The sequence below is a fragment of the Macaca nemestrina genome, chromosome 16 (assembly GCF_043159975.1).
Source record: "Macaca nemestrina isolate mMacNem1 chromosome 16, mMacNem.hap1, whole genome shotgun sequence".
In the NCBI taxonomy this organism is placed as follows: domain Eukaryota; kingdom Metazoa; phylum Chordata; class Mammalia; order Primates; family Cercopithecidae; genus Macaca; species Macaca nemestrina.
The window spans coordinates 9,909,234-9,926,417 of record NC_092140.1 but is presented as its reverse complement, the minus strand read 5'-3'; the positions used below and the strand labels follow the sequence as shown (position 1 = coordinate 9,926,417).

The following is a 17,184-nucleotide window of genomic DNA, read 5'->3' as shown; positions in this document are numbered from 1 at the left end:
ACACATGAGCTGCATCTTCTGGCAGGCTTTATAGTGGCAAGTGAGCTGATGTACTTCAATTCTACAGCTGCATCTGGTGGCCTTAAAAGTTTGTTTGAGACAATTTCAAATCTCCATATGCTCTGGGTTAAAGTCAAGGTGGAATATTCTGAGATTGACACAAAAGCACTGAAAAGCCTGCTTCCGTTACTAACATCCTGTCTTTGTGAAACAGGGTTTTCTGCAGTGACAGCAACCACCAAAACAAGATTATGAAGTAGACTGGACATCAACAACACACTGTAGGTGTCACTGTCTCCCATCACCCCCAGGTAGCACCAGCTAGTGGCAGAAAAACAAACTCGGGGCTCCCGCTGATTGTACATTATGGTAAGTTGTATAATTATTTCATTATATATTACAGTGTAATAATAATAGAAACAAAGTGCACAAAGAATGTATTGTTCTCGAATCATCCTGAAACCATCCCCCACCCACCCCCAGGTCCATGAAAAAATTGTCTTGCATGAAACCAGTCCCTGGTGCCAAAAAGTTTGGGGACTGCTACTCTAACAGACCAGAATAGGTGGATTTTTTCTGTTTCTTCCTTCATATTCTACCAGGACTATGTTTTTATAATATTTTTATTATGATACTTTTATTATTCCTTGAGTCACTGAGTATACAGATACAGCTTAATAATATAAGAAAGATGATTGATGTCTGATGAAAGATCTGTCAGTTAAGGCCAACACATTTGGTTGTCAATATAGGAAAATCAGAACCACTCGGATCATGGATTACCATGAAGTAAAGTGAATGTATTTTTAAAATCCTTCCACACATTAAACGTTTTATAGAAACTTGAAGACAATATATTCTGGTTATTTTGGACTAAGTATCTGAACATAGATCCTATTAAGTCAAACCATGTGGAAAACGACAAGGTTGGACCATAGGAAGTTGTGATTTTTGCATGTCAAATTGATGAAATATTATCAATGTAGATTCAGTTATGTCAATTCTTCCCTTATCTCGTTTCTGTGAAAATTAATTTTGGAAGTCTTTGCCAAATGTGTGAACACAGATACAAACATACACACACACACCCCCACCATTCTCTTTTATAGTCAAGTCTTTACATATTACACAAAAAATGTTGACTTACTGCTACATTTTAACATTCCACTTGATAGAAAAGAAATTATCCACTTAAATAATTATACTGTGCTCTCTTCATGTTATAATAAAGCCATATATACAAATTATAAATGTTCATAGATGATACATAAATATTCACAAAATAATAATTGCATTTTGTTCAATATGTATCCAAAGAGTGTATTAGGATTACACCTGATTTTTCATCATGTATTTTGTTTGCCTGGAAGGTTCTATTTGCCATTGGCTTTATTCTTTGCAATATCAGAATATCCAATTTCAACATTTCTTAAACATTTCAAGCATACTAAGAAATATATTTTTCCCAAAAAACTATAATTTTAATGGCCTCTATCTTTCTAAAATTCAGACTGGCTGCTTTCTAAGTCTGCACTGCACACCAATGTCTTCTGTAAACTTCTCATCGTTTGCTTTCTGAATACAGCATCTTATATTGCAGATATCATGTTTTTCTATTTCACAATTAGACAAATTAAAAAATTGAAGCACATCCTAAATTAAATTGATAAGAAATGATACACAGGGTTTAAATTAATAAATCATTGATTACCTAAAATATTCTTATTTTGTTTAACTTAGTCTCAGTAGAGGATTCTAGGTGGAAAAGTACTCTACTTAGTTTTGAAGATATTTTCACTTTGTATCACATCATCCAGCATTGCTAAGATTCCACTTCCAGTTTCCTTAGCTGTCCTTTTGCAATGGTCTTTTTCCTCAACTGCTGACACTATGTGTGTTTCCTATGACTCCTGTAACAAAGCACCACAAACTGGGTGGTTCTCATTTTTTAATCAGCTTACTCTTTTAAAAAAAAAAGTGTTTGTTTCTTTGTTCAGTTGCTTGTTTTTGCTATTCTGTTTTCTGAGATTTTTATATAAACCCCTTATCAAATTCATGGTTTGTAAATATTTTCTCCCATTGCATAGGTTGTATTTTCAGTCTGTTGTTTGTTTTCTTTGATGTGTAGAAATCATTTCTTATTAAATTACACAAACATGCTTATATAATTATTTGCATGGAGCACCATAATTTCTAATTTTCTGCAGATGGTTCATGATTTTCTGGATTTGACACATAAAGAGGAGATCTTGCAATAATAAACATTTTGAGTCTTATTATGCCTTGTATATTTTAAATTTAATACTTTCTTCCATAGGAAAAGTGGATGATTAAAGTGTGACTTAAGTGTATGTGATTTAGGCAAAGGACACATTGCTAGTAAATCTTGTAGATGCCAAGAATTGAAGCAGAGGTTTTATAGGTAAACTAACAGTTGAATTTTTCAAGTTCTCTTGGAAACATTTGTAGAAAACATATTTTTGAACATTTAATGAAGCAGTATGAGCATACCTAAGTCACTCAGCTGTCTGAGATGATGTTAGAACATTTCTCTCCCTGTAAAGGAAAATGAGCAAGCAGACACTTTCTCTAGCCCATCTTCCCAGCTGCCAGTGTCCAAGACTCTTAATAACCTCTGTTTGATTTGTTACTTGGAGGAGGAATTTGCTCAGGTATCATGACTGTCAGAATCCCTTTTTGGCAACTGTATCAGTAATTAGCTATGCCTTGTTTGTGCTCAAGGCAAGTGTATCTGCCAGATTGATTTTTAAAGAAACCTGCTGGAATTTTGATTGGCACTAAGAGAAACCTACAAATAAATCTGTAGAAAATTGGTGTTTTAGCAATACTGTGCCTTCCGACCTATGAACACAAAACACTTCTCCATTTACTTAAGTCTTCATTAATTTATCTCAGCAATGTTTTTGGTTTGCATCGTGGACCTTTTACATATATTTTTCAGATTAATCCTTACATAGTTCATGTTTTGGATGCTTTTACACATGGTGTTTAAAAATGCTGTTTCTCATTGTTCTCTTCTAGTATATAGAAATAATTTCCTGTATATATTAATTTTATATCCATGTAGATTTCATTGCTAAACTCATTTATTTAATTTAGCAGCTTTTTATATACATTCCATATGATTTGTAATGTAGATGGTAATATCCTCTGGAAAAAAAAAGGTATATATTTTTCCTCTCCAATTTGTATCTTGTCTTATTCCATTTAGGCTGCTATTACACAATACCATGAACTGGGCAACTGTGAACAACAGAAATTTTTTGCGATAGTTCTAGAGGTTAAGAAGTCCAAGAGCAAGACTCCAGCAGGTTCAGGAAGACCTCCTTCCTGGTTCACAGATTAGGCCTTTTCACTCTTTCTTTACATGGTAGAAAGGGTAGGGGATCTCTCAAAGGGTCCCTTTTATAAGAGACTAATCCTGTTTATGAGAGTGGAGCCTAATCACCTCCTAAAAGCCCCCATCTTCTAATATCATCACCTTGGGATTTCAACATACAATATTTGGGGGTAACAAACATCCAGCCCACAGCAGATTTCTTTTATTTCCTTTTCTTGCCTTATTCTGTTGGTTACATCTTCCAGTAAAACATTAAAGAGAATTAGAGAAAACTGATATTCTTACCTTGTTCCTGATTTTAGTGAGAAAACATGTAGTTTGTCACTCAGTATGATGTTAGCATAAAATTTTCATAGATGGTCTCTGTCAGAGAAAGTTCCCTTTCCTACTTTTAGTTTAGTGAGAGGTTTATCCGTTTTAGTGAATTATATCAATGTTTCTTCTGTGTCTACTGGGAAAATCATATTTTTTTCTTTCAATTCATGAATATACTAATGCTGGTTTGTTTTTAACTGTGAAAGCAACCTTGCAATCCTAGATAAAATCTATTTGGTCACGAACTGTGAATTTTACATATTAAAAGTATGCATTGGTAAAAGTCATATATTCATAATACATATGACTATATTCATGAATATTAGTATCAGATTTTTTTCCTTATAATAACTAGTGCCAGGTGAATGCTGGACACACAAGATGGGTCGGAGAGTATGCCTCCTTTCACATTTTTCAGAAGAATTTGTGTAGAATTGATATTATTTCTTTCTTAAATGATTGGTAGATTCACCAGTGAAGTAATATGGGAAAGAGTTTCCTTTGTGAGAATAGTTTTAATTAAAAATTCAATTACTTTAGTAGACATAGAGATATTCTGGTTATTTATTTCTTGAGTGAACTTTGGTAGTTTTTGTCATACACCAATCCACCCTTTTAATTGAAGTTGTCAGATGTGTTTGCATAAAGTTGTTCTTTCTACACTGAGTGTTATTTCATTTATTCTATTTTATTTAAGCTTAATATACTTTTTTCTTTTCTACTTTCTGAAAGTGAAACATTGATGTGAGACCATTTTTTTCTATTCTTACAAAGTCAATAGTGATATGTTTCCTTTTAGGTAATACTTACTGAAACAGGACAATTTTGATATATGTATTTTTATTCTGAGTCCATTCAAAACAATTTCTAATTTAACTTCTTCTTTCTTTGTAGATCAATGTGTTTAGATAGAAGAATGCAATTTATATTCCAAATACTTATAAACTTTTATCTTTATGTCTTTGATTTCTAATTTCAATCTACTGCATTCTGTATACATGCTTAATATCATGTGAATGCTGTTAAATATATTGAAACTTGTTTTATAACCTTGAATGTGAGTTATATTAGTAAATACATTGTATTTTCTTGAAAAAAAGTATGAGCTGGAGTGTTGCTATAGCATTTTTTAATAAATACTAATGAGGTCAAATTGGTTGAGAGTATTTTCAGTCTTTTATATTTTTAATGATTCATTATTAGTTTGTTATACCAATTATTGTGAAGGAATGTTAAAATCTTTAGGAATTATCACAGATTTTTGATTTTTCTATGCATTTCTAGCAGTTTTTGCTTTAATATTTGTATTGACTTTATTGAGATACAATTCGCATTTCATAAAATTTACCCAATTATAGTGTATAATGCAAAATTTTTAGTATATTAATTGAGTTGTGCAATGCGATTACAATATCATTTTAGAAGATTTCCCTAGCTGTAAAATGGAATTCTGTGCTTACTAGCAGTCAGTCCACAACCCCAAGCCTGATCCCCAGACCTATAACCACCAGTCTTCTTTCTATCTCTGTAGATTTGCATATATTAGACATTTCATACAAGTGAATCATACAATATGTGTTCTTTGAAACTGCCTTATTTCTCCTTGCATAATGTTCTCAAAGTTTATCCACATTGTCACAAGCATCCATATGTCATAATATTCTGTAGTGTAAATATCTCATGCTTTGTTAATTTGACCGTAATGTATATTTATTTACTTCCACTTTTGGGGTTATCATGAATAATGATGCTATGAACACGCATACATGTTTTTGTGTGGATATGTTTTTTTATTGATGGATATCTTCAAATGAAATTGCTGGGTTATGTATATAATGACTGTATTTATTACTCTGAGAAATTGCCCAGATATTTTCCAAAGTGGCTTCAGCAATTAACATTCCTAACAACATTTTATAAGGTTTCTAATTTCTTCACATTAGTCAATACTTTTTATTGTCCATTTTCAAAAAAAATATTTTATCCATCCAATGGACTATAAAGTTATATCACATTGTGATTTTGATTTATATTTTTGTACTAGCTAATGATGTTAAACCAATTTTCATGTGCTTATTAGTCATTTACATATCTTCTTTGGTGAAATATTTATTTAAATGTTATTTTAATTGAGTAATTTGTTCTTGATATCGAGTTCTAAAACTTTTTACATATTCTGCATACAAGTCCCTTATCAGATAAAATATTTGCAAATATTTTCCTATTATAATGGTTGTCATTTCACTTTCTTGATATTATCATTTGCAATACAGAAGTTTTCAATTTGATGAAGCCCAGTTTATCTATTTTATCATTTGGCTTTTGTGCTTTTGGAATCAAATCTAACGAAACTTAGCCTAATTCAGGCTCATAAAGATTTATTTTTATCTTTTCTTCTAAAAGATTTTTAGTTTAGCTTGCATATTCATGTTTATGATCAATATTCAATCGAGTTCGTGTATCTTGTAAAGTAGAGGTCCAAATTCATTCCTTTTCATGTGGATGTCCATTTGGTTGGCACTAATTTTGAAAAGTCTGTGCTTTCCCAATTGAATTATCTTAGTACCCTGTCAACTCCAATTGACCATAAACGCTATGTTTTACTACAGCACTTTCCATTCTATTCTATTGATCTATACGTCTTACTTTATGCAATAACACATGATCTTGATTATTGTATTTTTATTATTAAATTTGAAATTAGGAAATGTGAGTCCTGTAAATTTGTTCTTTATTTTAAAATTATTTTGCTATTACAGGTCCCTTGTAATTCCATGTATTTTAGATTTAACTTCTCAATTTCTGCAAAAGAGCAATCTGTGATTTTGAAAGGAGTTGCACTGAATCATAGATCACATTGACGATTACTACTAACTTGACAATATTAAATCTTCCTATTCATGAACATTAAATATCTTTTCTTTCCATGTAGAGAAATGTTATTGCATACCTTTCAAGAATATATTGTAGTTTCCAGTGTACAATAATTGTACACCTGTTGTTAAATTTATTTCTGAGTACTTTCTAATGTTTTAGTAAGTGAAATAATTTATTAATTTTGTTTTCAAATAGTTTATATGTAGTGCATAGAAATAACATTGATTTTATGTTAATATTACATTCTACAATCTACCTGAATTTACCTATTAGTAAAATAGATTTTTAGTAGATTTTTTATGTTTATCTTTATACAAGACCATATCCTGAGAAATATAGTCAGTTTTGCCTCTCTCTTTAAATCTGAATAATTTTGTTTCTTTTTCTTGCCTGATTTTCGTGGCCAGAACCTCCAATACAATGTTGCATACAGTGTTGAGAACAGGCATTCCTGTCTTGTTCCTTGCCTTAATAAAGCCTTCAGATTTTTACCATTAAGTACTTCATCCCTAAATGTTTGGACTTGCCATAGATGGCCTTTATCAGGTTGATGAAGTTTCCTTCTATTCCTTTTTCTACAAAGGTGGAAGAATCTGACATATGAAGTTTTAGTCTTAACCACTCAAAAACATGGATATGCTGCAATTAGGATTGGTCATTTGAAAATGTAGAAGTACATACATTGTAAAAATATTTAAAATGAAAACACTTAATTTTTGTAGTTCATAGAAATACTCTTTAGTAACAACATAATCAATTTAATAAAATAATAAGATTATTATTAGTTTCAGTTGATCAAATTAACATCAACATGTGAAAATAAATGAATATAATAAGATGATTCCAGAATGCAAATGCAATGAGTGAAAAATAGCCATGAAATTCCTAAATGGAACAACAAATCTGTAGGATGCTTCCAGATATAAAAAGTTATTTTTACATTTATAATAATTTAGGTAGTGTGATATTGTAACATGAATACACAAACTGATCTAGACACAGAACAGATGCAAACCATAGACACAGAATAGAACCCAGAACCAAAACCATTCAGATATATTGATGAGATTCACCTGAGCTTTATTTAAGCTCTCTCTTCAACACAGTGGAGAAAGTATGGTCTTTCATGTGAATCACATAGATATGCTACAAATCTCACATGGCAATAATTTCAAAATGGCATACAGTTACTTACATGAAAGTTAAACCCATGACAAAAATGGGGTAGGTTTTCCAGTCCTGAAGCTAGCAAATATTTCTTCAATTGGACCTCAAAATCATTAACTGCAAAGAAAGACATGATGAATTGAACGATAATAAAAGTCAAAAAGTATGTTCATTACAAAGCAACGACAGATTAGAGAATCAATATACAGTGAATGAAAATGCATTTATTCAACAAATGCACATGCCCAGAAAACATAGGCAAATTTTACAAATAATTTTTTAAAAGGCAGACAACTTAGTGGAAAAATATCAAAAGGTTTAAAGGAACACTTTGGAAAAGATATCCATGTAATCAACACACATATGAAAGTAGATTCTTATCGCTGATCTATAAACTAAAATTCCTACACAATAATATAACACCAAATAGCTAATAAAAATGGTAACAATAACAACAAATGTAACAATATTTTTAAAGTAAGAAAATATAAAAATTTTCTCATCAATAGTTTTTTATTCTGAGAAACTAGAAAAGAGAAAATGTCTTTAATCAACTGTTGTCTAGTGTTACCCAAAAGCCAACAACAGTCACAGCGTATTTCATTTACCTGTCTTAACCACCCTGTGAGGCAGGTATATTACTCCAATTTTACATCAAAGGAACTAGGATTATTTTTAACTTTAATTTTAGGTTCAGAAGTACATGTGCAGGTTTTTTATGTAGGTAAATTGCGTGTTGTGGGGGTTTGGTGTACAGATTATTTTTCCACTCAGGTAATAAGCATAGTACACAATAGGCAGTTTGTGGATCTTCACCCTTCTCCCACCCTCCATCCTCAAGTAGGCCTCGGTGTCTGTTGTACCCTTCTGTGTGTTCATATGTACTTGATGTTTAGATCCCACTTACAAGTGGGAACATGCAGTATTTGCTTCACTGTTACTGTGTTAGTTTACTTAGAATAATGGCCTCCAGCTCCATCCATATTTCCGCAAAGGTTATACATTTAAGTCTTTAATCCATCTTGAATTAATTTTTGTATAAGGTGTAAGGAAGGGATTCAGTTTCTGTTTTCTGTATATGGCTAGTCAGTTTTCCCAGCACCATTTATTAAATAGGGAATCCTTTCCCCCTTGCTTGTTTTTGTCAGATTTGTCAAAGATCAGATGGCTGTAGATGTGTGGTGTTATTTCTGAGATCTCTGTTGTGTTCCATTGGTCTATATATCTGTTTTGGTACCAGTACCATGCTGTTATGGTTACTGTAGCCTGTAGTGTAAACATGGCTGAAAAGATCATGGTCCTATTATTTGTTATGGCTGTGTAACATTCTATGCTGTATATGCACCACATTTTCTTTATGCTGTCTACCATTGATAGGCATTTAGACTGATTCTGTGTATTTGCTATTGTGAATAGTGCTGTGATGAACATACAAACGCATGTGTCCTTGGAGTAGAATGATGTATATTACTTTGGGTGTATAACCAATAATGGAATTTCTTTTTTATTTTCATTTCTCTTATTCTTAGTGATGGTGAGCATTTTTTCCTATGTTTATTGGCTGGGCACATGTCTTCTTTTGAAAAAGCACAGTACAAAATATTAAGGCTGTGGAAAAACTGAAAGTCTCTGATACTGCAGCTTGAAATACTGTTTGGTAAAACCAACTTTGAGTCACTCTGACAAACACTATGGCTCTGCCTAAAGCATCTGAGTTTCCATTACTTTCAGTCTTAGATATAAAACTAGAGAAGTCCATACATATGTATACCAAAGACACACTAGAATGTTTACATTGGTGATAATCATGATGGCGAAAAACTGGAAACTGCCCAAATGCCCACCATTAGTATAATGGCCTATTTACATTATGGGATGTGTGATGACAATGAGAATGAGCAGTCTACAACTGTCACACCAGTATGGGTGAAGCCAGATACAAAAGAGCATATACTGTGGGATTGTATTCACATAATTAACAAACCCAAGCAAAACTACTCTGTGCTGGTGAATCTCAGACAGAGGGATATTGACTAGAAGAGGGCACAAAGGGCCACCTAAGTATTAGATATAATCTGTGTCTTGGTTATCTGGGGATGGTTATATAGATGCGTTTTTATTCATGAGCATTCATGAACATGTACAATTATAACTTGTGCTTTGTTGTGCATATACCATATTTTAGTAAAAATAAATTTAAAACAGGAATGAGGTAAGAAACAATGTTATTCTAGAGAATGTGCAAGACAGTGACCTATCCCCATTATATTTAATTGCTGAAAAGAATGATTGAGGATGCATTTTGCTAACTCTTTTTTGGACCATTCTAGAAGGCAGATATTATTGCACATCCCAGAGGAAATCTGGTTTGTGGTTCTCTGACTTACACAGTTTTGTGGATTTAAAGCCATGTAGTCAAGTTGTCTACTGGGTTGAGTTTGTTTCATGACATTCATTTTGAGTGAGAAAGAAAATTCTTATGTTAAGTAATAATAGAATTATCAGAGATAATAATTTTTTTGCAAAAGATTTGACCTTCATTATATGGGAAACAGATTGTAGCCATCGCTTCTCTTCTCAATTTTTTTTTTTTTTTTTGAGACTGAGTCTGGCTCTGTCGCCCAGGCTGGAGTGCAGTGGCCGGATCTCAGCTCACTGCAAGCTCCACCTCCCGGGTTTACGCCATTCTCCTGCCTCAGCCTCCGGAGTAGCTGGGACCACAGGCGCCCGCCACCTCGCCAGGCTAGTTTTTTGTATTTTTTGGTAGAGACGGGGTTTCACCGTGTTAGCCAGGATGGTCTCGATCTCCTGACCTAGTGATCCGCCCATCTCAGCCTCCCAAAGTGCTGGGATTACAGGCTTGAGCCACCGTGCCCGGCCTCTTCTCAATTTTTAAAAGCAAAAGATGAAAAAGTAGATCATCTCATTAACAAAATGAAAAACATAAAGAAGTAATAAAAAAGAGGCACATACAAGTGTCACTGGAGATTGTTTATCTGATTTGTATCTCAGTAAAAGCTGTTACCATACGCCTGACAGGAATATCAGCCATGAAGATGTTGTTGATTAGGATTAGGATAAAGTCAATTAAAAATGAAAATGGGTTTACTGATAAAAATGATCAAGAACTGTGTTCCCAGTCATAGAGACTCAGATAATCTCAGAGTCTCATAGTCACTCTAGTCACTTTGTCAAGTATATACTTGATAAACAGGTTATGAAAGCTTTCTGTATAAAGCATAGTGGCATTTGGAGGTTAACATTCATATACATATTTATAATAACGATCTCTTTATTCAAAACCCATTCTGGATACTAGCGTTTTCTCAAATTGCAGTTTTCTAATCCTTGGCAAGGCATTAGGTTCATTTACTTCTATAAATAATTATGGTTTAATGTTTAGAAATAGAGGTATAACTTATTGACTTATGATACTCTATGAAATGACAGGAAAGAAGAAACCAAATACAATTTGTGTGTGTGCACGCGCGTGCGTGTGTGTGTGTAAAGAGAGAGGGAGAGAGAGAGAAGAACAAAGTAAATTGTTCATCGTTTCCATTATTTATCACTTTCCAAATAGAGCTCATTTTGGAAAGATAAAGGAAGTAATAGGAGCTATTTTCAGACCATATGGAACTGCATAATGTATTGGGGATGTCGCCAGATTCAAGCACAGTGGTTGCATTTTACAGGCTGGAGAGCCCCTTTCACAAGTAGGATTACAGAATAATTATGCTCATCTTTAGATGTTGCTGAGAGTTTTCATTGGATCTATATATAATGATAGAAAAGTAGGATGAAGATAATCTTTTCCCAAGTTTTAAATACATAATGTGGTTCTGCCTTTTTATTTTTGTTTAAAGATTGTTATGCCAGGCTGTGATATGTTTCCATTTGGTTAAGTCAATAAGGACATTACAATTTTTATTTTTTTCAAGGTGATGTGCTTCACAACCTCCAAACCTTATTTTTCAGGAGGAGTTATTTCCTAGATGGGTGGATGTTTAAGCTATGCATGAAACAACAATCAAAAAAAAGTGTTTTGTTTTGTTTTTTCTTAGATACACAAAAGCTCTCTGATAGTCCCCCATTTATTTATTTTTGGTGGACCTGGCCATTTCTTTTTAGAAACTGTCATGGGCTGAATTGTACGCTCTTCTTTCATGTGTTGAAACCCTGAGACCCAGCACCTCACAATGTTAGTGGATTTAAAGATAGGGCCGTTTGAATGTGGTCCTAATCCAATGTGAATCATGTCCTTGTAACAAAAGGAGTTCAGAACACTCAGAGAGACACCAGCGATTCATGCACACAAAGGAAAGACCATGTGATGACACAATAAACTAAGGAGAGAGGCCTCAGAAGAAATTAAACCTGCAGACACTTTATTTCCATGGTTTAAGCCACCAAGTCTGCAGTACTTTCTTATGACAATCCTTGAAAACTAATACACAAACTAACCAACCTTCAACAACTGAGCAGCCTGCATAGATTAATTGGGCTAGTTCCATTTCCTAATTAGCAAGCCAGGAAACAATAGATTAGGTTTCTGAGAAGGCTGAGAAGGAATTCTCCTGTGATAAGGATTTTCTAAATGTAAGGTCCTTAAGTAAGTATCCTGAAAAGACTATATTTTGTCTGACCCAAGGCCTCCTTCTACTCTATTTAGAAGGTATAAACCGGTAAAACGTTAGCCTCTGAATTGCTTGACATTTTAAATTTTATTACTTTTGAATATACCAGATCTGCAAACCCAGGGACATTAGAGCAACTAAATGCAATATCTTTTTAACACGCAGACAGGAACTGCAGCAGCAAGTGCAGATTTGATGATACACTTTTTTGTTATTTGTTTCTGGTGCCAAATTCGGAGTGAAGATTGTAGTTGGGGCTCTGTTTCAGAGGTTAGGCCACGAATTGAACTGCTGCTTTTCTTCACCAATATTAGAGATACCAGGTAAATTAAAATTCAAAACAAATTTGCTAGAGAAATTAAAGAAAATGTTAATATTTCCAAAAAGTTCAAAATGGACATTCACAGTTTGAGTTATTTTTTTGTATGTGTATATATATATATATGTGTGTATGTGTGTATTTGGATATCGTGCTGGGAATAACCTTTCCTCCGTCTTTTCTTTCCATGTGCTCCTCGTTTGCAGCCACCAGAATGAGATTGAAACTCTATGCCTGAATGCTCAGGCTGTACCTAGATTCTCCACACTGTAGAAAAGCACTCTGTAGCTAGCAGCTGTCTTCTATGTTTCTAAGCTATCAAACCATGCAAAGTCAACAAAATTCCACTGTTTTGAAGAATTAATACAGTTTTTAACAGCCCTCTACCTACTCTAGGTTAAATACAATGTCTGGGGAAACACTATAATAACATATAAATTGGCCATTATTACTGATTTTTAAGGAATATCCATATTCTCAGTGTAATTTCTGACCTGTAATATCCTATATGAAACGGAACTCAACTATTAGATAAAGAAATACCCTATCCTCCAACTGGTAGTCATTCAGACACTGAGCAAAAGGACATTTCAGGTCACTTGGCTTCTTGTACTGGTATTTCATCTTTACAGGTAATGTTAACTGTATGACTCTATCAACGAATGCTAAGAAAGAAATAATTTTATTTTACAAAATATTTTCTATTAAGGTTATTTCATTTTATCCTTTACCAGCTCCAATAAGAAAGCACGACATGATATTTTCATAGGGTTATGGACTTGGGAGATTCCTTATTGCATCATCAGGTTTATAATGATTGCTAATAATTTCACATACCATAAATCTGGCAACTCTTAATCTTTAAAGGCATTTCAGGTGAAGTTTTTAAAAAATATATTATTCAAATTTTATGACATACCTTTATTAAAACTTTACCAAAATTTGCTGTTCTCCAAAGAATTCATAGAAACTTTGAAAAAATTAATGGAAGAATGAATGCAAAAATATAGAGTTCTATAGTTATTTGTTGTTGTGGGCAATGCTTTCTTGCTGTTCTACATCGAGGCTAGGGAATTGTCTAGTTGGTGTCTGCCCTGGCGGTAGATTCAGAGAAGAAAAAAAATTGAGGAGAAATAAAACACAGCATCTCTCTGAGAGCCTTCTGTAAGTTTTTATTCCTCCGCTTTTTTGTGTTTTAGGTTTTTGTTTTACCATATTTCCTATCAGATAAATTGCACACAAGTTGGAGAATAATACATCTCTTCCCTTGCTAAGACTAGAGTAAAAAATATAAAATTAGATGTGTTATTTGTCCAAACTTCTGCTTTTATTTTTGAAGAGAAACAATAGCAGAGGAATCATTCAAAATTATTATTATTTGGCAACCGAACTGATTGTCTTAATTTGCTCAAAGGTTAACACTTGATTTAAGTAGTTTTTGCTCCTAAGTGGAAGAGTAAGAATGTCTTTTACTTTCATTACTAGTATGATATTTACATTATTAATGGACTTAGACAATATCATTTTCATATGATGAAACAATTATACATAAAAGAGCAAGCAACTCTTGGCTTTTCTGTTAGAATAATCCAGAAATAATAGAAATGAAGAGTACAAATTTTCCATTAAACATAGATCTTTATTCATTTCTTGTATTTGAAATACTTCACCTTTTCCTCAACTTCTTATCCAACAATAAAGTGTTTCTGTTTGAGGGGAATTGCCAGTCTGAAGATATTGTGGGTGATATCTAACTTGCTTTGTTTTACATTTACAAGAGTGTCTCTGTTGCAGACCTTACTTTTCTTCTAATGTTTAATACATTGTTGACATTTATTGGAGCCTGAAAAATTATTTAATAATATTTATGTTTCAACTTTTTAAATATATTTTTATTTTTCCTGTTTCTTGTTTCAATAAATAAACTCAATGATAAGGTTGAGCAAACTCATAGCAAAGGATGTCTTCATTTTGAGAATCAAGAGAAGCAGTTTGCTTTAAAACACTCTGCTTTTGTTGTACGACCCTATTAGTTTCTTACTTAAATCAGTTACTATAAAATGCAAGACCACCAAGGAAACTAACAGGTCATCTATTCCTATAATTTCTTGTTGAATGTAAGAAGTACTAATATACTTGTGTGTATTAAGATTAAATTGTTTGTTTTCTGTAAATTCAACAATTATTAAAAAATTAACTAATATTTACACATTTCTGTTTTAATAAATTTTCGTAGAAATATTTTGTTTCAGTATTTCTTAATGGTAGTAAAACATTAAAATATGTTTTGCCATTTTATTAAAATTGTAGAACACATACATCAATCACTTTTTAGTCAACTCTAATTTGGCTACATTCTCAAGTTATTTCCTAGGAGCCCCTCCCTGCTGCCTCTCTCTAATGGAGAGAGACCTGTTTGGAACTCTTCATTAGCTCCTAGTCATTCAGTAATGCAGACCTTCTTTTTCTTTTCTGGTAGAAGTAAAAAAAGAAAAAATTCACCGTATTAAAAAAAACCCATGAAGTAAACTCCATACAGTTTTTTAAAGGTCTTTGACCATATTACTTACCTACCTTAAAAGAGAGTAATGCTTTTTCTTAAAATGCTTCATCTAAAATACAGATATATTATTTTTACCTCATAAATGTGTCATATTGTATGTTACATATTATATATATTTATATATAAAATATACTGTGGCCAATTATATTTTTGTAGTTTTACAATAAGTACCCCAATGTTTTTTTTTTTGTTTTTTTTTTTTTTTCTATTTTACCTTATACAGATGAGGCCTGATCACTTTCATTAAATGTTCGAAAGATTTAGAAATACATAGGTTGCTTCTGTACTTGGTATTTTTTTACTTTGTATTTTGTTATTGAAAAATACATAGTTTTCACTATCAGTATCAAAAGTTTATACTTTGCTAGAACAATCCTTTGAAAATGCATATCAATGATTTAAAAACGTTTTGAATAAAGCAACTTCTTGTGACAGTCTGTTGAAACACAGCCTCACACAAAACACTGTGGGAAAAATTAGCCATTTTCATGTTTAGACAATTAAACATAATTTGATGTATTAAAAAGATACTCAGGAAATTAGAAATTGTTATTCTATTTGGGAGCAACTATAGAGGTCTTTATGTTGTAGGCCTATATAAATTTGTTTCTTATAAATTATGTTTATAATTTATGTATTTTTTCCCTCAAATTCTTTTTTTTTTTTAATTTATTTATTATTATTATACTTTAAGTTGTAGGGTACATGTGCATAACATGCAGGTTTGTCACATATGTATACTTGTGCCTTGTTGGTGTGCTGCACCCATCAACTCGTCATTTACATCAGGTATAACTCCCAATGCAATCCCTCCCCCCTCACCCCTCCCCATGATAGGCCCCGGTGTGTGATGTTCCCCTTCCTGAGTCCAAGTGATCTCATTGTTCAGTTCCCACCTATGAGTGAGAACATGCGGTGTTTGGTTTTCTGTTCTTGTGATAGTTTGCTAAGAATGATGGTTTCCAGCTGCATCCATGTCCCTACAAAGGACACAAACGCATCCTTTTTGATGGCTGCATAGTATTCCATGGTGTATATGTGCCACATTTTCTTAATCCAATCTGTCACTGATGGACATTTGGGTTGATTCCAAGTCTTTGCTATTGTGAATAGTGCCGCAATAAACATATGTGTGCATGTGTCTTTATAGCAGCATGATTTATAATCCTTTGGGTATATACCCAGTAATGGGATGGCTGGGTCATATGGTACATCTAGTTCTAGATCCTTGAGGAATCGCCATACTGTTTTCCATAATGGTTGAACTAGTTTACAGTCCCACCAACAGTGTAAAAGTGTTCCTATTTCTCCACATCCTCTCCAGCACCTGTTGTTTCCTGACTTTTTAATGATCGCCATTCTAACTGGTGTGAGATGGTATCTCATTGTGGTTTTGATTTGCATTTCTCTGATGGCCAGTGATGATGAGCATTTTTTCATGTGTCTGTTGGCTGTATGAATGTCTTCTTTTGAGAAATGTCTGTTCATATCCTTTGCCCACTTTTTGATGGGGTTGTTTGTTTTTTTCTTGTAAATGTGTTTGAGTTCTTTGTAGGTTCTGGATATTAGCCCTTTGACAGATGAGTAGATTGCAAAAATTTTCTCCCATTCTGTAGGTTGCCTGTTCACTCTGATGGTAGTTTCTTTTGCTGTGCAGAAGCTCTTTAGTTTAATGAGATCCCATTTGTCAATTTTGGCTTTTGCTGCTGTTGCTTTTGGTGTTTTAGACATGAAGTCTTTGCCCATGCCTATGTCCTGAATGGTACTACCTAGGTTTTCCTCTAGGATTTTTATGGTATTAGGTCTAACATTTAAGTCTCTAATCCATCTTGAATTAATTTTCATATAAGGAGTAAGGAAAGGATCCAGTTTCAGCTTTCTACTTACGGCTAGCCAATTTTCCCAGCACCATTTATTAAATAGGGAATCCTTTCCCCATTTCTTGTTT

At 33.0% G+C, this 17,184-nt stretch overlaps 1 long non-coding RNA gene across 1 annotated transcript in view; it reads left to right on the top strand.

Annotated features, from left to right (window-relative positions):
- The first annotated feature begins 226 nt into the window (after positions 1-226).
- The window catches only part of LOC139359201 (uncharacterized), a 122,164-nt gene continuing 105,206 nt past the window's right edge, over positions 227-17,184 (top strand). The window contains exon 1 of the long non-coding RNA XR_011615102.1: positions 227-369. This is a non-coding gene — a long non-coding RNA (uncharacterized lncRNA). The remainder of the gene's footprint in view (positions 370-17,184) is intronic.